Here is a 24,026-nt window from a genome sequence, read left to right as displayed (position 1 = left end):
TAAAGGCAACACTTACTATTTAAAAGGAGGTAAAACTATGGAATTTCTATTTTTAAATGAATTTAAATAAATTAATAAATGGCTAAGTGCTCATTAATCACGTTATTTACACCTAGTGTCCTACTGTTACAAGTGACACAGTGTCAGTTTCTTCTTTCCCCCTCCCATTTGCAGTAAGAACAAGACGTGGTTTGGCCTTTGGCAAGGGAATGGGATGGGCTCCATTGGCCTTCTGAGTAGAAGGGACAACATTAAAGAAAAGGAACACAAAAGATGTTTGAGAACTCTGATATCCATGAACTGTGGCAGGCCTCACTGTGCCTCTTCCCAGGCTGTCCCCATTTGAACCAACTTCCTGAGAGCTGCTGGGAGCACTCACTGAAGGACACATATAATGCTGAGAATTCTAGAACTGAAATTCGAAGTCCTCAAAACCAAAGTGAAAAACATCATTCTTGAAGTTTTCCATAGTGGCTTCAGAATCAGAAGAGCAAAGAGGGCAAAACTAAGGGTTATCAGTTGGAAGAGTGGGGGGTGGGAGAGGATCCTCTATAGAGAAAGGTCTAGGGGAGAGCATAGAACAAAAGAGACCGCTAGAAGGAAAATCTGTAAAAGATCTCTCTGAGAAAGGTCATTCCAATTGATGTCAGTTTTTCTGTTCTGAATTCCTTTTTATGTGCTTAGCTGTTAAATGTTAAATCTTTCCATTTTAAAATGGACTTCAGTTTCACCATGGAATCAGGCCACTAACCCCTGTAAATGATGGTGAGGCTCTACATATGTATTTCATTTTGTGTTATGTGCTCTTGGCTCAAGCTCTCTATTTTCCTTATTTGCTACCCTGATATAAGGGCAGTTATCTGACTGAAATGTCATTGTGTGAGCGTGTATTGATATCCCCTTGTCTGTGTGCCTCAGGGACATTCTCTCCTGATGGATATACCAGATGTCAGAGTTTACACCTGTTCTTAACTGTAAAATGTATATGTTAACCAACAAAAATAAAGCTTTAAAAGAATATGATTTTATACTGAAAATCATATGTAAATGGTTATAAGGCAACAGAGAAACATAAGAATCTTCTCATTTCTTTGAAAAAGTATGTGATTTTTTTAAAAAAGAATGGGAATTTGAAATCGAAGGGTAGGATCTAGAGTTGGTATTTGGTTTTTTGTAACTAAATAAGGATTAAATTAAATTAAGAGTAGCTTGTGAATTGTTTCCTGATTCCCACACACAAGTCATTTTTCACTCTGCCTTGTTGAGCAAGGCAAGGTTTTAAGAAAGAGAGTAAGATAAAATACTGAGAATGTTAATGAGAGCTGTCAATCCATGACTGGAAAAGAAATCACGTCACTTTATAAGGTTATTTAATAGATTATTTTTAGTGTTATTTTTGTTTTATGGTTATGTGTCTATATCACCTATCTCTGCTAGATTATAAATTACTTAAAAAGAGGCTTATTATGTCTTATTTAAACCTCTTATTTCCCTTAGTACATAACACTGTTCACGGTAAGAGCTAATTAGATGATTTTTAAAGAATATATGAATATATTTATTAAGTAGGATTAGTAACTGGGTATGTTGAAAGAAGACAAAATTAGAATCATATGATCTGAGATTTGTGAGAGACTTTGGAGGTCATGTTGTCTAGCTCATTCCCAAGTTCTTGAATTCCCTTTCAAAAATCCTCAATTAAACAAGATCCTTTGTTTGAATGCCTCCATTGATAGAAAGATCATCATTTCTTTTACAGTTTCTTCCATTAATGAATAACTCTAATTGTGAAAATGGTCTTACCTGTACAGAGCTAAAATTTACCTCGGTTAACCTTCTCCAGTTATCACGCTCCAAATAATTATCCGTGTGCTCGGACCTTGCGCTCCCTCTCCTCCCATCCCACTTAATAGCTGGTTTAGAGTGATTATCAGTAGCAACAGGATCTATTGATATAGTTATTTTTGTTTGTTTGTTTGTTGTTGTTGTTCGTTAAAAGGGCCATTCCCTGACTACTTCTTAAAGAGGCCAATTCACTCAATGGGTATTACCTCTGAGTCAGTATGTGAAAAGGCCAGCCTAAAAAAGGCCAAGATTCCCCCACTGCATCCTGGGCCATCTTCACTCATCCTGATGAGTATCTGGTCGCTGCACCCAGATGACTCAGGAGGAGAAAGTTTGGCTGGTGACCTTGCACAGCCCTCATTCATTCAAAACAAAGTCAAGTGTTAGTCGTGTCATCATTTCTCTGATGTCATGATGGTCTTTGAAAACAAAGGACAAACACAGACCTATTAGTAGACCAAGCTGCTTGAAATGGGGCCCCTGCTAGCTGGTAACTCAGCTCATCTGCTCCCTTCAGTCCCCCACCCCCATCTTCCTTCTCCTCTCCAAAAGAAGGTAAATTTGGATGGCCATAGAGTGCCCAGTTAGCTTGGGTTTTAAATTCCTTTCTGTCTCCTTTTTCCTTATTTATTTATTTCCTTTTATTACCTTCCTTCCTTCCTTCTTCGTGCTCTCCCTTCCTCTCCCTCTCTCTTTCTTGTCTTTCACAAAACCTTAAACCCAGTGTACTCTGAAGTCCATAGATTGCACACCAATAGGTCCCTGCCCAAACTCCATTTAATGGCTGTTTTCTAGACCCTCCTGGCTTCAGAGTGATTATCAATACTAACTGTCACTCTTTCCTTCCAAGCTTGATTTGCTTTTTTTTTATTTTGCTCATAAAAGGGGCCATTCCCTGATTACTTCTTAGAGAGACTGATTCACTAAATGGCCTTACCTCACTCTAAGTGAGTACCTGAATAGGCCAAGGTCTCCCATTGCATCCTGGGCCTTCTCCAGTCATCCTGATGAATATCTAGTCACTAGATTCAGATGGCTCTGGAGGAGAAGTGAGGCTGGTGACTTTGCACTGCCCTTCCTCACTCAAAACAAAGTCAAGTACAAGTCATGTCATCATTTCTCTGATGTCATGATCTACTTCAAAAATGAAGCGCAAACACAGACATAGAGCACATCTGTAACAGTATCCCTAAGAATTCTCTTCCTCCAACTAAATGTCCTCAGTTTTTTAATTATTCTATAGGTGGCACAGTGGGCAGCACATTGGATGGCTTGGCTGGAAGACTTGAGCTTAAATCCAGATCAAGACATTGAGGAGCTTTATGATCTTGGGCACCTTCACCTCTGTCTGCCTCTGTTTCTTGATCTGTAAAAAAGGGGATAAGAGCACATGCCTCTCAGGCTTGTTAGGTAGATAAGATGAGATGATATTTGTGAAGCATCTTGCAAACCTTGAAGTGCTATATGAATGCTAACTATTATTATGTGAAGCAGATCTGAGTCTCCGTTTCATCTTGGTTTTCTCTTCTATGGAAACTTGTCAGCTGTTTAACCTTCCTCTTAAGCTGAGGTTCCCCAAATGGAATATGATACTCCAGACACACTCTAACTAGTACGAATTGCAGCATAATTATTATTTTCTTAGATCCTTACTAATGCAGCCTATGATCTACTTAATTTGTTTTTATTTATGCATTTATATGGGTAAACATTTATTTATTTATTACAGCCATATGATAGCACAGAGACAGTGTGAAATAGCATCTGTTGGGCTCTACTGGGAGTCTATTCAAGTCTCTTCTCAAATCCTGGCTAGCTCTATTATTCCGGGCTAATCACAATTTTTTTTGAGCCTCAGTTTTCTTATCTGTAACAGGATGATAACACTGCCTTCTAGCTCAGGAGATTTTCCATGAGATCAGAGGAAATAATGTGTATATAAATTATTTTGCAAAACTGAAGATGCTATATGAATGCCAGCTATTATGATTTCATACAATGATTTCAGTCAAAAATCCTGTACTATGAGTGTATGTTTTAATCTGAGTGATCATCTAGTTATTTCTCTTTCATTATGTGGTTGCGTAATTTTTTTTTTTAACTAAAAGGTAGGTCATTGCATTTGTCAGTATTATATTTTATACTGTTTCATTTAGTTCATTGCATTAATCAGTTAAGTTCATTTTGGATTTTGATTTAGACATTCTGCCCAGTAATTTAGATCTCCTAACTAGTTTCCCTTTCATGTTAAAAATATGATTAGTATATCACCAATGTTTTCATTCTCTTCATTTGATTTGTCAATATGCACCCAATTAAGTGATTACTATGTACCAGGCACTATGCTAAACATTGGGGATACAAAGAATGACAAATTCTTTGATAAAAAATGTTGAAAAGAATGGGATGGAAGACAGAGTGCTGCTGCATATTACCAGAGACCTCCATCCAACTTGAGATAACCCTGTCACCTATCACTCTTTCAGTTTGGCTGCGTAATCCACCTAACTGTACTGTTATCTAGTCAACAACATGGTCTCTTCATGGTTGACAACAGGGGAAAACCCTGAGGTACCAGGTAGAAAAGGGCAGAGAGGAAGAAAATAAGTTCATGAGTCCTTAGAAAATCTGTGTCCGTATTGTGAGCATACCTTATGAACAGAACTGACAATAAGGAGAGGCTAAAATAACAGGAGTGTAAAGTATAGATGGTCCGTCAATCTGTCTCTCTCCCTCCAGCCTTCTTCCTCTCTCTCTCTCTCTCTGTCTCTCCCTTTCTCTATCCATCTCTGTCTCTCTCTCTTTGTCTCTTACTCTATCTCCTCCTTTCTCTGTCTGTCTTTCTTTGTCTCTCTCTCTCTTTGTCTCTCTGTCTCTCCCTTTCTCTGTCTCTCTTTGTCTTTCTCCCTTTTCTCTATCCCCCCTCTCTGTCTCTTTCTGTCCTTTCTTTTCCCCAGACCTCTGTCATCAATTACTGATCATAAGCTATGATACCTTACTTATTGCAATGTCTAAAGCATCAGGATATATCTAAAAATAAATACTAAAATTGCCAGGATATAATATAATCTGTCTAAATACAAAACCTCATAGATTACCTTTCTAGTTATTCCCCTATATTTATCATTAATGGAAAACAATAGAGGTAGCCATGGGGGAAAAGACCACACAAAGCACATCTCATGCCAATTTTGTTATTCCACGCACTGTTCTCAAAGCATTAGTTCTGGAAGTAATCCAAATAGAAAGACAATTGAATCTTATTCTGCAATTCAAAGAATTTGGGATTGAAATGGTCAGAATTAATGAAATACCATAGGTAAAATAAATGGAACTCAAGGACAAGGTATTCTAAAAAAAATCCTACAATTTCAGTCTCAAATAAAAGACAGAGTGACTCTAACTCACTGGGGCAATATTTTATTTCATCCAAGGAAATAGATAATTATGAAATCAAGGAACTTGATAACTGCACATAATGATATGATCAATGTAAGACTTCCTTAAGTCATCTTAATTCTTATTACCTGATTTGACTTTAGTTCAGATCTTTTATTTTTTTATCTGCCAATTTTTCTCCCCAACTGTAAGCACAGTGTGACATTATATCTTCCCTTTCTTGTTCAATTTTTTCCCCTTACTGTTTCCATCTGTTGTAAATTGAGTTAAGCAGCATTTTGGCAGATAGGAAACATTTCAGAAGTTATCTATTGTACCCATGATATTCAAGTTTCTTGCACAAGGGACAATTTTACTTGGGGGCAACAAAATCTGTCATTGGTTTTAACTACCCAATCCTCACTATGTCATTTCACATTCCATTTTAAATGACTGGGCGAATAAACAAAGTTCCCCATTTGCAATGCTTTTCTGGCAGGTACATGACCAGTATTCTATTGTGCCGAGGGTCCTCAATGTGGGGGTGTTTCCTCTAGTATAGGGCATGCAGGGGAATTCTTCCATGGTTACAGTACTGCCAGACAGATGTTGCTTTGGTGATATTACTCCACATGCTGGGTACAGCACACCATCCATCTTCATCACCACTGCTGTGAGGATTAAGCACTTTGGTTCTAAAGACAGAAAGTAGGCCCAAGGATAAAGAATGAAAATAAAACTTATAGCAAAAGAATCTGATCCATTATCTCCTTCCCTCTCCCAAACTGTTTAAAAATGTGCTAGTGAAAAGTAGAAAACATTAAGGTATTATCAGTATGATTTGTTTGTAACTTTTGTTATTAGTTCTTAAGAAATGTTGGCATGGCCTAAGATATGTGCGATTTCAGGTGACCTGTCCATAGGGCTGTCATGCGATGTCAATTTTGAGGGAAGAAAAGATCAAGGTAGGATCTTGGGCACAAAATGTGGCCATAAAATCTTTATTTTTGGTCTTCTAGTCTCTCTGCTTTTTGATACATATGCTTTACCAACACCATATTTCTTTTCCCCTAAAAGACTTCTTTTATCATATTGTACCCCTAAAAACCTGCAGTGGTTCCCAACACCAACACAACAAAGTCCAGGTTCCCCAGTCTGATAGTTGCAGCCCACTACTCTATGACCCAGACAACCTTTCCAATCTTTTCTCCTTCTAACCCATTTTAATAGGCTCATGTATTTAATGTCTGCTAAATTTCTGTTTCTGGACCTTTCTGTTCTATCTACCTAGTTGTTATCTATTTTTCAGTACCCAGTTTAAGCCTTACTCACCTAATCTTTTATAATTTTTTTTATTTCAGTCATCCATTACATAATGCCTTGAGTTGTACATTATATTTTTCATGTGTACATCTCTTATCTCCTTAGCTAGACTGTAAGTGCCTTGGGAGAAGAGAGTGCATCTTGTACTTCTTCTTAGACCCCAGGGAATCTAGGAAAATGCTTTGCCACACAGCAGGCATTTGGTAAGCACCTGTTCATCAATTAGAGAGGCAGCATGTTGCAAAGGAAAGGATACTGAAGTTGGATTCTTGGGATTTGAGTTCAGATCCCAAGCCTGACATTTAGTACCTTTGCAACAGGAACAAGTCATTTAATTTCTCTCAATATCAATTTCCTCACCTGTAAAATGGACTCAATAACTTCTAAGATCCCTTAGGGATCTAAATCTAGGATCTTATAACAGCATCCCAAGGATTTCTATAAGGAGTCATAGTCCATGAAAGGAAAAACTCAGAGGAACAGAGACAGAGAGAGACACACACACACAGAGACAGTGTCAAAGAGACACAGAGAAAGAGATAAAGAGAGACAGAGAGACAGAGACAGAGAGAGACGGAGTCAGAGAGACAGAGAGAGAGAGACAGAGTCAGAGAGACAGAGAGAGAGAGACAGAGAGAGAGACAGAGAAAGAGGGAGAGAGAGAGTGAGAGAGAGAGAGACGGAGTCAGAGAGACAGAGAGAGAGAGAGAGAGAGAGAGAGAGAGAGAGAGAGAGAGAGAGAGAGAGTAAGTGAGAAAGAGAGAGAAAGAAAGGAGGGAAGAAAGAAAGAAAGAAAGAAGGAAAGAAAGAAATTGTGAGTGAAGTTGTAAAGGGAATGGGTTCAATGACTTAAACTGAAATTTGGACCCTGTCGCATCTTTACCTATGCCTCCACGCATCCTCCCTCTCCTAACTGGGTACATGAATTCAGCAGGTAAAATAAGAATCACCACAAATGGGGTGATTTTGCTTCCTGCTTCATACCTATTGTGCTTTCTTAGCCAGTTGGTTCAGCTGTTTAGGACATCATTCTAATACAACTTTGAAGTCCAGAATGAAGCAATCGCTGAAGATTAAATAGTATAGGTTATCAAAAGGGTGATTAAGTTATGTGTGGTGGATGTAAACTGGTTGAAGCACATCATCAATCATTAATTGTGGGCAAGAAATCATATTAAAAGTATCATTAAAGAAATACTTGATTGGAAAAGGATACAGTTCAGTCATGGGCAGTGGTGAGAATGAGTGATCTGTTGGGAAACTGTAATAGCAAGGACCCTGGTACACATAGGAGGGCCTGCTGTACAGCTTCTTAGATCTGCTTTTCTAAAAGGAAAGCAACTTTTAAGGGGTCAAAAACCTACCTTAATCAAGTACACATATCATTCACTTAGTTCAGGGGAAAAAGTCAGCATACTTACCTTCAGAGAAAATACAGAGAAATAAAGACCAACAGAGAGGGTTTCCAACTGTCTGACCATAAACAGTACATACATATACCAAAAAGAGAAGCACCAGATTTGGGTTTTCAAAGCCAGGGGCTGCTTAGTGGCTACCCGGAGTCTCTTCTGGCCAAAGAACACTTCCAATGAGCAGACCCTCACTTCAAAGTAAAACCTCACTTCAGAGTATTTATACACTTTTCAGAGCCAGAGGGCATCACAGCCCTGGATAATCAATGCCTCATTAGAAATTAACAAAAGGTGTGGGTCTTCCTACAAAACAAATCTCTCCTAATCAAAATTCCCTTAATGGACAGGCCCATTAATGGGTGGGGAAGATCTTTAACTCTCATAATTACCATTACAGAAACCAATGGGCTGTACTGGTGCTCATGCAAGCTAAGAGATGCAAAGGAAGGTCTCTTAGTGGATCTCAGTAGGAGAAATTGGGGCAGAGTATACAGGATGATTCAGGATGTTTGCGAGAGTATGTGTGGGAAGTGGGGAGCAAGAATACCTTTGTTTTACAAATAAGGAAACTGAGGCTTAGAAAAGTGAAATGACTTACCTGCAGTCAAACATTTAGTAAGTAGAAGATCTAGGATTTAAGGTGTCCCAAATCAAATACTTTTATCTACTAATCAGTGTCTATCAGTGATAAAGAGAAAAATGACTTCTTGCATGGGTCCTCATAATGGTAAGTTAGTGTCATCATTTTCATGAAGGAACAACAGTTTTTAGGCTAGATCCTGAGTTAAGGCATATTTGATGGGAGAAGAATGTGACTCCCTCCTTTGTTCCCAGAAATAGTCCTGAAAAACTGGCCTGTATATAACGTTCCGGCTCCCAGTTTGATGACTTTGGATAGCCCATCTTTTGTGACTGGCGTTGTTTTTCTTCGCCTCAGCCTTTTGTAATCTCCAGGTCCCTTCAAGATCAAGACACAGACTCAGTCATCTCCTGGCCGTCTCACCTCACCCAGTTCTCATTAACTACCCGCAACCCCCCCCCCCCCCCACCCATCCCCAGCCATAATATCTTCTAATATATTTTGTTTTTACTCGTCTGTACATGTTTCTCTTCGGTAGAATATATTCTGCATGAGAACAAGAAATTCTTGCTTTTGGTAACTGTATTTCCAGTTCCCAAATGCTTATTAAAGTAAATTGGATTGAATTAGATTTTAGAAAATCTGGTCCTGTTATCACTCTGCAGACGATTCTTGTGGGGTATTTCTTCCAATTATAATGTATTCTGGAAAATGGCATTTATATCCACTAAACCTTGCCAGAATTGGACTGGTCAAACTGTACTGTCTATACCCGTCATCACCAAGTACTGACCCTTATTTGGCACATAAGATTCCCATCATCTGTGCAGCTACGACTTCCCTGGAGAAAGAGACTAAAACAATTGAGCTATGCCACTGAAATTCCTAAGCTCTCCAGTGTATGTCAAGTATTTAGACATGAATTACCCTCTCAAATATCCTTCAAGTCACTACAGAAGAAACTAGCAAACTAGAAAATAACAGGAAACAAAAAGGTGATCAAAATATCCCCAGACTAGGAGAATAACAAACAAAGACAGAAAAGGTTATATTGGGGACACAAAGACATAATTGGATTCCTCTGCCAACCCTAGTAATTAAAATGGAGACACTCAGTACCTTAGTTGCTCTGCAATCCCATAATATGTTCGAGATTAACAACCCTTGAATCTGGGTTTTACTACTATATTATCTGGAAATACAGTATGCATCTCTTGCCAATTTAAGCATCCACAAATAGAGGGCTTTGCCAGGCTGTCAGGATTTAGAAGCAGTCAGTGAAACACACAAAGAGGGTGCAATCATACTTCTTTTGCCCTTCATAAATATTTTGGTCAAAATCAAGGAGGGGGGGAGGGGAAGGAACAGGAATCTTCACTGATTTAAAGCTGTACTATCTTATCCGAAAGAACTGATGGCTCATCTGCCCAGTGACACTGCTTTGCTTAGCTTTTAAAGGTCTTGCCAGCATTTTTTTGATTTCATTCCAAGGCCTGGTGAAAATGAGAGCCATGTAAAATGCATTGTTAGCCTGAGCTTCTGAGAGAGAGCTCAGGTATCTGAGAGGGGACCCATGGGTTCATTAATGTATTTTTATATGTGTCCCTGGGCTATAGACCTCAGCCTCTTCAACACCAGGAAGGGTGGCATTTGGGCATTTCACTAGTCATTAGTGGCTGTGCTCCTGGGATTCCCTGTGGGCAGTCAACAACCACAGTAGCCCCAGATAGACAGAAACAGGACTGCCAGTCAGCCTGCTTACATGTGAATGGAATGGCTGATGGCTGGAAGGCTTTTCTTTTAAAGTAATTGAAAGTCATCTAAAGATGATCTTTTCAATCTACTTCCCATTTTGGAAGGGATGACAGTTCCTTCAACCTATAGTCAAAGTGTTTGACACACATATTTATGTGTATTATTGAGGGAACAGGAAACATCATTAATATAGTCAATTTCTCCCACCTACATGTTTTTGCATAGGCAGAACCTCATGCTTGGAATGTACCACTTCTTCACATTTTGATCTTGTGGAGACCTTACCTCCCTGTAGGGCATGACTCATGTGCCATTTTCTATGTGAAGACTTTTCAAATCTCCAGGGTTATTATTGTACTCTCCCTTTGGAAAGGACTTTGTACTTTATATTTATTTAGATCTATACATATTATAACCTTCAGTAGAATATAAGGTATTTTCACATGCACACAGCTACATACCTAGATATATGTACAGAATATATATTTTCATGAATATAATACATATACATGTACACAAGCATATATACATCTCTCTGTCTCTCCGTCTGTTTCTTTCTCTCTCTACTCCCTCCCTGTTTGCTTGTTTATACATACTTTTTTACATGCTGCTACTTGAATTAGAGTGTGAGCTTCCTGAGGGAAGAAACTGTTTAGTTTCTGTCTTTCAGTTTCCAGAACCTTTCACATAGTAAGTGCTTAATGACTTTGTTTAATCAAATTGAAGAGTCTCCCTGCAAAGAGAGACTTTAAATGTGTTTCTAGATTGGCCCTACTAAGTCTTCAGAAAGGTACTGTCAAGTTAAGAACATTAAACTCTATTTATATTTATATATTTATATACCATGTAATCCTCTTTTTTAAAAAATGGATTTTAATTTTTATAAAGACTTGAACATATCTGTGGAAGAAGAACACTTTGGACTTCAAATAAAGGAGCAGAATTAGAATGAAGGTTCACTTTCAGTCCTGCCCCGTCATAAACAAGTTCTCGATCTAGCTTTCTTGAGATGCAAACATCACTCCTGCTATGGGGAGGAAAATTGAGAATTAATTTGGAGAAAAAGGAAAAATGAGAAAGATACATGGAAAACATTCTTAAGTAGGGGTATATGAAAATCTAGTTCCTTCTAGTTTCCCCTCCATCCCCCGGGCAACTATGATCAGCTCCAAAGCCTCAACCAATCAATGAGCATTTATTAAGTATTTACTATGGTCCTGGCTTTGTGCCAATACTTGATGAAAACAAAAGTAAATATCCAAACCCCATTAAAATGACTGGTGTCCCCTTATAATCTATCATAATTCAGCTGTCTGGAAGGAATATGAAGCTAAGGTGGAACTCAGAACAAATTGTTCTTGGAATAAATTCCTGACAATATAGGTATATGTTCTTATCATTGTAAGATAAGAAGAATTTCAGGAACACTGATTAAATGGCAAAGCATGGTACCAGGCCCAGGAGATTTAAAAAATAAATTAAATAAAAAATTCCTGCCTCCAAAAAGCTTATCTTCTACTGTATAAAAAAAGAAAGAAGAAAATTTGAAATTATTTTAAAATCACTTTAATTATACATTAACTATGTATGATCTCTAAAAATATTATTCATAAGTTCAATTAATCAGGCATATACTGACCAAGTATAGTGTGTAAGTCATAGTACTGAGAATTTAAAGGACAAAGGATGGCCCCTGTCTTCAATAACCTTCCAGTTTAGTAAGTATTCATTCTACTGGTTATCATTATACATCAAAGGATCTCATTATATATAAAAATAATATGTTGAAGTAGGAGGCTGAAAGCTTATATTTGAATTTGGTCAGGACAGCACAAGAACAAATGTCCAGAAAGAAGAGAGAATTTCCACACTCCCCTTTGGACATGTCTTTGATCCTGCAATTTGACTTATGTTTCAAAGTAGGATTAACTTAAGCAGTATTTCTTTAAACATATACTGTAGATATACATTGATTTTCTTAAAGGATGGAAAAAATGTGTAAAATATTCTTAAAGAAATTCACTGTCCTAGTCTCATTTCCTTGTTTATAAGATAAAAGCATATGGGTGAGGTCTCAAGATTTATTCTTGCATTTAAGAAATCCTGAGGAGTTTTCAAAGATCTCAGGTTGGTCGCATATTTCTTAAAACTCTCAAAACCAATTTATTTTTGTTTAATTTAAAAATGAATACATGCTACATATCACTTTGAAAAAGGGTAGGGAATGGCTAAAACAACATCAATCACAAAACTATAAGGTGTCACCGTTCTTAAAAGATAATCCTTGATGGAGACAATCTTTTGTGCACAAAGTATTTAGTTTTCAAAAAAACAACCTACCAACTCTTACCAAAGAGAAGTACATTTTCCTGTCAGGAGGACTCACTAACCTCACTTAACTACTTCTGTCAGGCTGAAGAGTACACTTAATGAAGAAAGCAGAATCCACTTTCCTATTGTACCTCCGTATTGATCCAACAGCTGTTGGTGCCTGAGAATTTGAATTCAAACACCAGAATTGGAATTGGGGCTGAGAATTACAGAAAAAGTCCCAAGTTTGGGTCTCCATTGTGCTCAGCAGGGGTTACGCTCCACAGCAGATGTACCAGAGGGAAAAGAAAAACAGATGTAGGCGTGGAGAGAGGCAAGTCTTTGCACAGTGAACTTGTTTCACATTGCTGGGGCTGTCTGGTGTTATATCTGGTGTAAGCACAGCATTATGGTGCGGTGTTGTAGTTCAGTCAGTATTAGTGAGTGTCATTGTGTGCTGATTGTACGCACTCGAGTGTTCAGAAGGGGAATCGAGGATATCAAATGGGGAAAAACAATACACAGGAGTCTAATATCTTTAAGCGGGTAAATTATCTTTTCCTTGAGAAAGCAGAAAATGTTAATGGCTAAGTCTGCTAAGACATTTTATAATAGAGGTAAATAAAGAAACAAAAGATCATTGCAGGACTTTTGTGAGCAATTAAAGCCCATCGGTGGTCCTCTGATTTCTGCACTCCCCTTATCAACAAAGTTCTATGCCTTTGATGGAGAAAAATCTAAGAAAGGTACTCTTAGACCGAGTGGTAAAGATTCCATCTGGCTTTTATCTTAACAAAGGAGGGAAACAAAGGGACCTCAGACTGTAGGATTGGAGATATTTCTCTTGATTCTGTTATATATCATGTAAGATTTCTATAACATAGAATACTCAAAGTGAAGTTAGTTCAATATTTTGGAATACAGTTATCTCTTTTTTAAAATCTTGCGTATGAATTTCAGTTGTTCTATGTATGTCATTTAGTCAGTCATTTATTTCTTTTTGCCTAGGTGCAAAATGAGTAGAGGCAGGCAGACTGTTTTAGTGGAAAGAACTCTGGATTTATAGTCAGAGGTTCGAATACCGGCTGAAACAAACTCATGAATCCATTGTGTGAAGTCTTGGACAAATCATTCCGCGCAGAGCAGAGAGATCGTTGGCTTACCTCACACACTTAGCCTGAGATGCTAGTAGGCAAGTCACTTAAGCTCACGGAACCACTGAAACCTACCTTGGAGTTTGTTGTGAGATAATATACGTAAAACTTTTTGTAAATCCTAAAGTATTACGTAAAGGTCAGATTTCTGAGTTTCCATTTCTTCATCTGTAAAATTAAGCCTTTGCTCTAAATGGTCTCTAAAACCTATGCTCCTGTGAATTAGTAATAATATTCCAGCATGTCTGATCGAAAGGTTTTCAGAAGTAAAGTCACTGAGCTATCTCTATGGGCTCAGTTCCCTTCTTGTAACAACTGCCGTGGTCTTGTTATATATTCAGCTGCTTCAAAGGAGCCCCAGGCAGACAAGTTAGTTTGGTCTGTGTAAGTGGGCTAGTCCAGCCTCCTCCCAACGTGGAATACCTCAAAGGTATCCCAGAAAGAATAACTGGTCTAGCCTGGCTCTGTTCTTCCATGCAGTGGTCCCCTGTGATAAATCAGTTACAACATAGATGGAAAGAAGTCAGCCTCATTAGCGGATTAGGCTACTACCAGGGGGACTCAAGCTGGGGAGGTCCCACTCCCTGAGTAAAATTACAAACTCCAAATCCTCTACACAATCAGATCTGAAAAACCTTAGGGACCTTTGACAGTTGACAATGGAGTGCTTTTCATAGTCTGACCTCCATTAAATCATACACACATAGTTTTCTCTGTTAAAAAGAGTTGACATTTAGGTGGCACTTTGAGGTGCGCTAAATGCTTTACTTATATCAGCTGATCCCATTATCACTACGTGGGGGTGAGACAGTAAACATTATTATTAGCCCATATTACAGATGAGGTGACTAAGATTTAAGGAATTTATGGGATTGCTAGTGACATCACCGTGAAGTCAGGTTTCTTCTAAGTCTAGGTAATAATGCTCTCTCATCTTAATCACAAAAGGGAATATCTAAACGAACAGAGATATAGAAATACAGATGGTCCCTCTGAATCTGTATAACTAAACTCAGAATTAGAGAGAAAGAGAGAGAGAGAGAGAGAGAGAGAGAGAGAGAGAGAGAGAGAGAGAGAGAGAGAGAGAGAGAGAGAACATCTTCCCCCATTAAGCACAAGACTACAAAAACTGTCTTTCTTCTTATATTCCCAGGCCCTAGGCACAGAACTAGGCACAAATTAAGTGCTTATTAAATGCTATTTGATTTTCTGACATAAATGCACATATGAAAGAAGTGTTATATAGAAACGGATCAGAAAAATCAGAATTCTACTACTACCTTTGACAAACAGGGTCTATGTGATCTTGAGCAAGTTACTTAACCTATCAGTGCCCCAGGCAAGCCTCTTACACAATAAGTTATGAGAGCAATTAAAGGTATGCATTTGTAGAGGAAGTTTTCTCACTAGAAGCTTCCAGTGCTAATGAAATTACAGGTCTGGACCAGTGTGTGATATCTCTATCTCTATCATCTCTATCTCTATACCTACATCCATATCTCTACATCTATTTCTATCTCTATATATCTCTAAAATATACATAATCATGCATGTCTATTTACATATATTGTGCATGTATGTGCATATATATGCAAGTATATATACATGCACATGTATATACCCAAATATATATCATTTAATATATGAATATCTATGCAAGCATGGATATGTCATATATGTGTGTAGATCATCTAATTTCTAAAGTCCTTTACTTAGTTCTCTAAGATTATGAGTTGCAAAAAATGTGTCAACCTTCATTTTCATAATGAGTTTCCTCACCTAGGACTTGCCTATTCCAATGAAATAACCACACAAGGCTTTCTGTGTATACACATCAATAACAAGGTTCTGGTGCATGTGTATAACACCTCAGATGGCGCTTCCCCATGTGGAGAGCCTGCTTCTAGGAGAGTCATGATGCAGCATAATGAAAAAGTACTCTGGAGAGCCATCAGAGCTTGTGTAGACATTCTATAAATGGTTTCAGTTGGCTAACCCTATGATGAAGAGTAGGCATTTTGACTGGATGAAAAGACATTAGAAAAACTTGAGTCAGTCTTGATCTAGATTATGGTTAGACTCCTCTACTCATAATGCCCTAAAGGTAGAAGTCTTGTTTTGGTCCTTTCTCCCAAACAAAATCATGTGACCCTGAGAAAAGGGTTTCCTAACTCTGCCTCCTATAGTTTTCCACTTGTGAAGTTGATATTTTGCACCCAAAGGTAAGATTTTAAATTGATCTCTACTGAATTTCATCTTAGCTTTAACTCAGTTCTTTCAAGGTCATTTTGGATCCTTATTCTATTATATTGAGCCATTATGAGCATGCCATTCCTCTACAAAAACAGGCAAACCTCTAGTGATTCCTCATTGGCTACTAAAACCTAAGCACTTAGCTCTAACATGCAAGGATCTTCACAACCAATCCCTGAACTTCTTTTCCAGACACATCTAAAGCTGCTTCTCTTTGTATATTCTATTTTACAGAGAAGCTATAAGGATCTCTATACCCTGTCCACTTATTGTCCTATCTCCCATGCTTATGTCTTTTTTCATATTATTTTCATGTGTACAATTGGCTCCACTGGTTTTTCCCCCTAATTCAGGTCCCTGTAGCACCAATGCAATATTCATAGTGCGTATGGTGGCCATGAATATGCTGGAGCAATTCTGAATCACGAAATACAACAGATTCACTACATGGAATACAGAACCAAAACATTTATTCATACCTCAGAAATCCATATCCCAACACTAGAAAGCCAAATCCATCACAGTACCAAAAAAAATCTATGCACAATAACAATGCAGAGGGCAACACCAGACCCAAGCCTTCCGCTTGTTAAGTTTCAGACAAGCCAGCTCCCTTAAACAAAATCACAAACAAACTCACTCATGCTAGTCAGCTGCCTGCTTTTCTCTCTCTCCCTCAGTTCTAACTATTCTGATCAAATTTTCTCTCAGCTCTGCTCTAGCTCTGCCTTTTCCTGGTCCACCCTTTCCTTTTCCATGGGATTTAGACTCATGTGATTCAGACTTCCATGAGACTTGAGCAGGTCACATGGGCCTATTAATGAATGGGAAAGATCTTCCCATTTACATTACCATGAAAGTCCCCTATTCATTAGCTGAAGTCTCTCCCCTATAGATAAAAATCAGATGTTTTCTTCTCCATGACACCCTTCAGAATACAATCCTCCACTTCCTTGCAGGTAAGAGTCATCTGTTTCTTCCCATATTTTTTTTTTTCCATAGAATTTTGCTTGGTTCTCTGATCTTTGCTTTTCTCACTCACTATTCAATTGAGTTGACCAAGTCTTAGTAAGTGCCTCCTATATACAAGCTCTTTTATAGGTATGCTGAAGATACATGAACTGGCAAATGCATGTACACCTTGTCTGGGGGCTATCGGTGTGTATGCATTTGCTCAAAAAGTTTCCTGTCATGTTTCCAGCATTCTATTTTATCCCTAATTGTGGGAGAGGATGGAGAATAAAAGGTTTAGAATCAGGAAGGATGGAAAGGTTTGATGGTCCTTAATATTCAGGAGCAGAGTGACTGGCAAGGTCAAGAAGTCCTTCGTACATTGTTGGGTTGGAAGACAATGGAGATCCTCATGTTGGGATGGATAAACCCCAACATATTACTAATTTTGGGAGCTCCTATTCTCCCCTGCTTCTTATTTCAAACCTCTTTGCCAATATCCATGACTCTTGCCTCCATTTCCAAGGATTCTGACATCGAAGTATTCTTTCTCTTTGTTATGGCCCACATTTCTACCTATGCCTTTGACTCCATCTTTTTTGTTCTGTTTCACCCTTCATTTTTAATTTCTTTCATTATATTTGAATTTATTTCAAATTTAAATACAAAATAAGAAAAGAAAAAAATTGCCATGTACGCAGCAGACATAAGAGAGAATACAATATAAAGCAATATATTTCATTTCAAGAAAGCCTATACAATAAATCGTACACATTATTTTCAAAGCTGTTCATCTTTGCTTCCTTGTATGATCCATTTGTCTTCTGCTGTGCATTTTTTACTTTATTTTTCCTCTTTCTACCCTCCAACAAGGTTACAATTATATATTTATATATTTTTATGTGTGTATATATATGTGTATGTATGTATACACATGTATACATGTATACATACATATATGTAGAAAACCATAAATACCACAGATAGACACTCAAATGCATATATATGTAAGATCATATTATGTTTATTCCCACTTATCATCTGTTCTCTGTAGGTGGATAGCATCTTCCTTTATAAGTCCAAGTCTTTCCATATTTTCCTACCACTTTATCGTTTCCTATACTAAGGCAGTCTTCTGACCCAATCATATTCTGTCTGGGAAATTGTCTATGAGAGGTTTTTCCCCCAATATTTCTGCATTCCCTCTATCCTTGACTATAGGTTTTATCTATACAGGGAAATTTTAATGTATAAAAATTAATATTATTCCATTTTACACTTTAATACTTGAGTTGGACTTTCACAGATTACTAGACTTGACTCATGTGGAGAAGAGGTGGAAAAGCAAACCCAAAAAGTGTGATAGCATGAGCATACTGATAGAGGTAGAGGATTGTCCAGAAAGTAGAAGCCTGCTAAGGTTCAGGGAAAGTGTGTGTGTGTGTATATATATATATATATATGTATATATTAGAAGAATTTGCAACCATGAATGGGGAGATAGAAACTGAGTAATGGAGAAATGGTGCTAAGACCAGGTATGTTGTTGAAAGGGGGTATTGTAAGCAAACTGACCAGAGAAAAGTGGTCCTCGTGCCAATGAATGCCACCTATAAAAGCATACCAAGCAGATGGAAGAAAACAGATATGTAAATATTGAACCCAAAATGTTGGGTGGGGAAACGTATGAACTGGATCGAGGTAGACCTATGGACTAAAAAAGTATTTTGGAGGAAAAGTGGTCTAGGTCACTTAAATTGCCCAGTAATCTATATATACATCTTGACAGCTCTGGATTGATCCTAAACTAATGTATCTATTTACATCATTTATCTGAGCTCTATAAAATCTTACTGTTTTTGCCCTGGTTACAATTTTCCCTCCCAGTATTCCATTTATCTTCTCCAAGTTGAAAGGCCTCCAATAACCCAGGGACCAGTTTGAGGAGTCATAAAACTGTTCTGCATGTAATGAACCACGTCAGTACACATCACTCAAGTTTTGGCAGAAGTCTCACATTTCATAGGGATTGTGAAAGCTTTGACTCAAGAGTAGTGTTGTGTGAAAGCTTTTCATTGAAATTCCAAATGCCATCCCATTTCACTAGTTGTAGTTCAGTACTGGAGGGACAATTAAGGGTGGCTCAAAACTCCAAGTGACAGAAATTTGTTCTAGCATTAAAAGTACATAATAAGTTGAACAGAATAAAAAAAAAATACCTAGTTGTTTTTAAACACTGGTGAAAATGGCTCCCCTTTCCCACCAAACTGAAAACCTGAACAAAGTCTAAGGAAATTATTGTAATAACTACACAAAACTTGAAGATTTTCCAAGTCAACTATAGTCCCCATCTGGAGAAATGCTGACCAAATTTTGCTGTTTCTACGGTTGTGGCTGTAACTGCTGCTTTTATTTCACTCTGCCTTTAAAAATTTTCTACCTGCAGGAAAACATTCAGTGTTAATATTGACAATTACTAATACTTCTATAAGATTTTAACATGTAGAATTAAATGCTGGAATTTTGACTCATGAAAACCTTTGCCGTGTTATATTTTGCCATATAATATTTTGTTATATCATTTTTACCTTAGGATTAAACTAAAGAACACATAATTCATTTTATGTTATATTGATTATATTATGATGATCCTATTCTATTACATTGTATTATATCATATCATATTGTATTAATTACATTATATGGTATTAATTACATATATCATATATTATCTTATGTTAGTCATGGAGAAAGGGAGTGAGATGTAAGGGAGAGAAATTTCCTCCTTCCTTGATTCCTAAGTGGGTCTGAGAACAGGTGAAGAGAAAAAAATCATTGGATTTGGAGTTGGACAGGCAATCTGAATTTAATTCCAGTACTACTATTTTTTAACTGTGTAACTGTGGGCAGGGTTAGGCACAAATGAGGCTCATCCAGTGGTTCAGGTTCTGGATTACAATCCAATGAGATACTCATAGACCATGAATTGTAATAAAATTATTATGAATATCAAAAGATAAAAAAGCCCTAATTCAAAAAGTTAAAAAAGAAGGAAATTCAGATTTAAACATTTTCTTCTCTCCACTTTTGCATACAGCAAAGCTAAGGTAGATCAGAAAGGAACTTCTTCCTATAAGGTAATTGGAATTTTGCTAAAATGTCCCAATCCAGTTCCCAGATAGTTTTTCTCCCCTCCAAGAATAAGGAAACAAAATGGCTTGACTGCTCTCTTAAAAGATCAGAGCACTCTATTTAAATTAATAAAAGAGCTGTTTTCCTGTCATTAGTGACTTAACCTCGTTGGACCACATTTTCTTCACTAGTAAAATGAGAAAAAAAAATAGACTTTATCCTCTCTAAGGATCTTTTAAGTTCTAAATCCTAGGAAAGTCTATAGGTCAGAGCATATCATACTCAAGATCCCCTCCCTCTGGTATATTTATTTCAAATCATCCAAGAAATAATAGAATGATGGGGCTTTTAAAAATATGGCATTCCTTATAAGCATAATACATACATTTCCAGGCATTGTTCTGAGGGTACCCAAAAAAAAAAAAAAAAAAGTGAAAAACATGGTCCCTGGCCTCAATGAGTTCATATTCTATTGGGAGAGACAACATAAAAAAAAAATTGCTTACAAGATGTACATATTTAATGCAAATGGAAGGTAACGTCAGAAGAAAGGCATTCACCAGGGAGGTCTATGGGAGGGTCAGGAAAAGGGCCTCCCCACAGGAGATGGGGTTACAGTAGGAACCCAGGAAGTAGAGATGAAGAGGCAGGGAATTACAAATATGAAGGACAGCTAGTGGAAAGGTACAGTAGAGTGTCAAGAAGGTCAGTGTGGCAGGACTTCACAGTATGTGAGAGGTGAAGAGGGGAAGGGTGAGTACATGCAAAGAAAACTAGAAACATTGTGAGGGGCTTGCATCTTCAAAATGGTGATAGGGATTTCCTGGAGTTTATTGAATAGGAAGATGACAAGATCTGCCCTGGCCTTTAGGAAAATCACTATGGCAAATGAGGGGGAAATAGACTGGAGTTTGGAAGAAACATGAGTCAGGGAGACCAAGCAGAAGGTTATTGCAATAGCACAGGAATAAGGTAGGGAAGGCCTGTTCCATACTGTCAGTTATGTTAGTGGACAAGGGAGCATATGTGAGAGTTTTTCTGAAGATAGAAATGATAAAACTTGAAAACAGACTAGATATGGGAAGAAATATTAAGGAGTTCAGGATGATTAAAGTTGTTAGCTCAGGTAACTAGAAGACCTTCTATAAAATAGAGAAGTTTGAATGAGTGGAGGATTTAAGAGAAAAAAAAGTTCTGTTTTGGACTTGTTGAATTTGAGATCACTTCAGGACATCCAGGTCAAGACATTAGGTAATTGTTGATATGAAACTGGAGCTCAAGAATGAAGTTAGGGTTGCATAAATAAACTTGAGAATTATTTGTCTAGAAATAATAGTGGAATTATTATAATAATGAAATTCATGATGAAATCACTAAATGAGATAATTTAACATAATGGTGTGGAAGAGAAGACAGCGTAGAAGTGAAATATTGTATCTAATATCTAAAGTTAATTGCTGTGACCTAAAGGCAGATCCAAGAAAAAAAAACAAAGACTGAAAAGAATTGTTTGGGCAGCCAGGAGAAGAACCTAGAGGGAGAAGAATCATAAAAACCTAGAAAGAAAAGGATATGAAGAAGAAGAGGGAGGTCATTAGTGTCAAAGGCTGTAGAGAAGTCAAGAGAGATGAAGACTGAGAAAAGGCTATACGATTTGGCATTCAAGAGATCACTGGTAGCTGGAAAGGGCAGTTTCAGTTGAATGATGAGGTTGGAAGTAGGATTGCAGAGGGTTTATCATCAAATGAATGGAGTGGAAAGGGAAGAACCAGTTGTAGATAGCTTTCTCAAGGAGTTTAGTATAAAGTAAGAGGAGAAATATGACACAATATTAGTTAGGAAAGATGGTTGGGCAATAGTAATAATGATGATGACAAAAAGAGGATTGGATGAGAAACTAATGAATTAAAGATCAGGAAAAAGCCACCTATTCTTTTAACAATAGTGTATAGCCAAATCTGCAGCTAAGTGATATAGTCGATATAATACTGGGCTTAGACTCAGGAAAATCTGACTGAATCTTGCCTCAGACACTTATTAGCTGTGTGTTCCTGGGAAATTCATTTCATGTCTTTAAGCTTCAGTTTCCTCATCTGTAAAAGGGGTATAATACTTTCACCTGCCTAATAGGGTTATTGTGAGGACCAAATGAGGTGATATAGAGTATACTATATAATGTTAGATTTTATAACTATTATTTAGGGATTGCCCTTTGGGGGGAGGATTATGGATTAAATCCCATTTAATAGATGGGATTAAAAACCCATCTCTCTCTCAAGCTGCTATCTTGCTTGACATTTCAAGAGTTACAAGTTTTATTTTTTTTAAGGGGTTAACAATCACTTTAATCAAGCATATGTATCATTCCTTTAACCAAGTACATATTTCATTCACCTAATTCAGGGGAATCAGCACCCTGAACTTCAAAGAAAATACAGAGAAATCAAAAGATCAGCAGGCATGGCTTCCTGTGCCTGAATTCAACAGAGAGTTGGACCCCCAACTGTCTGACCACAGTTACCAGAGAGGGAAGCACTGACATCTGGGTTTTCAATGCTGGGGGTTGCCTTAATGTGGCTTCCCAGAGTCCTCATCTAGCACTCAAACAAAAACTAAGCCCCAAAGTAAAACCTCACCCTCAGAGTATTTATATATTTTTTTAAATTTAAATTTATTTATTTAAGTTTTCAACATTCATTTCCACAAAATTTTGGGTTCCAAATTTTCTCTCCATTTCTCCCCTCCCCCTACCCCAAAACACTGAGCATTCTAATTACCCCTATTACCAATCTGCCCTCCCTTCTAACATCCCTCCCTTCCCTTATCCTCACCTTCTCTTTTGTCCTGTAGGGCAAGATAACTTTCTATACCCCATTACCTGTGTTTCTCATTTCCTAGTTGTATGCAAGAACTATACTCAACTGTTGTTCCTAAAATTTTGAGTTCCAACTTCTCTTCCTCCCTCCTTCCCCACCCATCCCCTTTGGGAAGGCAAGCAATTCAATATAGGCCATTTCTGTGTAGTTTTGCAAATGACTTCCATAATAGTCATGTTGTGTTAAGACTAATTATATTTCCCTCCATCCTATCCTGCCCTCCATTTCTTCTGCTCTTTCTTTTGACCCTGTCCCTCCCCAAGAGTGTTGACTTCTAATTGCTCTGTCCTCCCATTGCCCTCCCTTCCATCATCCCCCCCACCCTGCTTATCCCCTTTTCCCCCACTTTCCTGTATTGTAAGATAGGTTTTCATACCAAAATGAGTGTGCATTTTATTCCTTCCTTTAGTCAAATGTGATGTTTTCTCTCTCACCTACCCTCTTTCTCCCTACACTGAAAAGTCCTTTACTTGCCTCTTTTATGAGAGATAATTTGCCCCGTTCCATTTCTCCCTTTCTTCTCCCAATATATTTCTCTCTCACACCTTAATTTCATTTTTTACAGATATGATCCCATCCTATTCACCTTGCGTTCTCTGTCTCTGTGTGTGTGTGTGTAAGTGTGTGTGTGTGTGTGTGTGTGTGTGTGTAATTCCACCAACTACCCAGATACTGAAAAATGTTTCAAGAGTTACAAATATTGTCTTTCCATGTAGAAATGTAAACAGTTCAACTTTAGTAAGTCCCTTATGATTTCTCTTTTCTGTTTACCTTTTCATGCTTCTCTTGATTCTTGTGTTTGAAAGTCAAATTTTCTTTTCAGCTCTGGTCTTTTCATCAAGAATACTTGAAAGTCCTCTATTTCATTTTTTTCCCCTGAATATTATACTCAGTTTTGCTGAGTAGGTGATTCTTGGTTTTAGTCCTAGTTCCTTTGACTTCTGGAATATCATATTCCATACCCTTTGGTCCCTTAATGTAGAAACTGCTAGATCTTGTGTTATCCTGATTGTATTTCCACAATATTTGAATTGTTTTTTTCTAGCTGTTTCCCATA

The 24,026-nt window shown here is 37.6% G+C and overlaps 1 long non-coding RNA gene across 1 annotated transcript in view; it reads left to right on the top strand.

Annotated features, from left to right (window-relative positions):
* Positions 1-2,310: 2,310 nt before the first annotated feature.
* LOC140511692 (uncharacterized) overlaps positions 2,311-24,026 on the top strand; it is a 66,303-nt gene continuing 44,587 nt past the window's right edge. Inside the window, exon 1 of the long non-coding RNA XR_011969637.1 lies at positions 2,311-2,400. This is a non-coding gene — a long non-coding RNA (uncharacterized lncRNA). The remainder of the gene's footprint in view (positions 2,401-24,026) is intronic.

The sequence above is a fragment of the Notamacropus eugenii genome, chromosome 6 (assembly GCF_028372415.1).
Source record: "Notamacropus eugenii isolate mMacEug1 chromosome 6, mMacEug1.pri_v2, whole genome shotgun sequence".
NCBI classification, from domain to species: domain Eukaryota; kingdom Metazoa; phylum Chordata; class Mammalia; order Diprotodontia; family Macropodidae; genus Notamacropus; species Notamacropus eugenii.
This window is presented reverse-complemented; position numbering and strand designations above follow the sequence as displayed.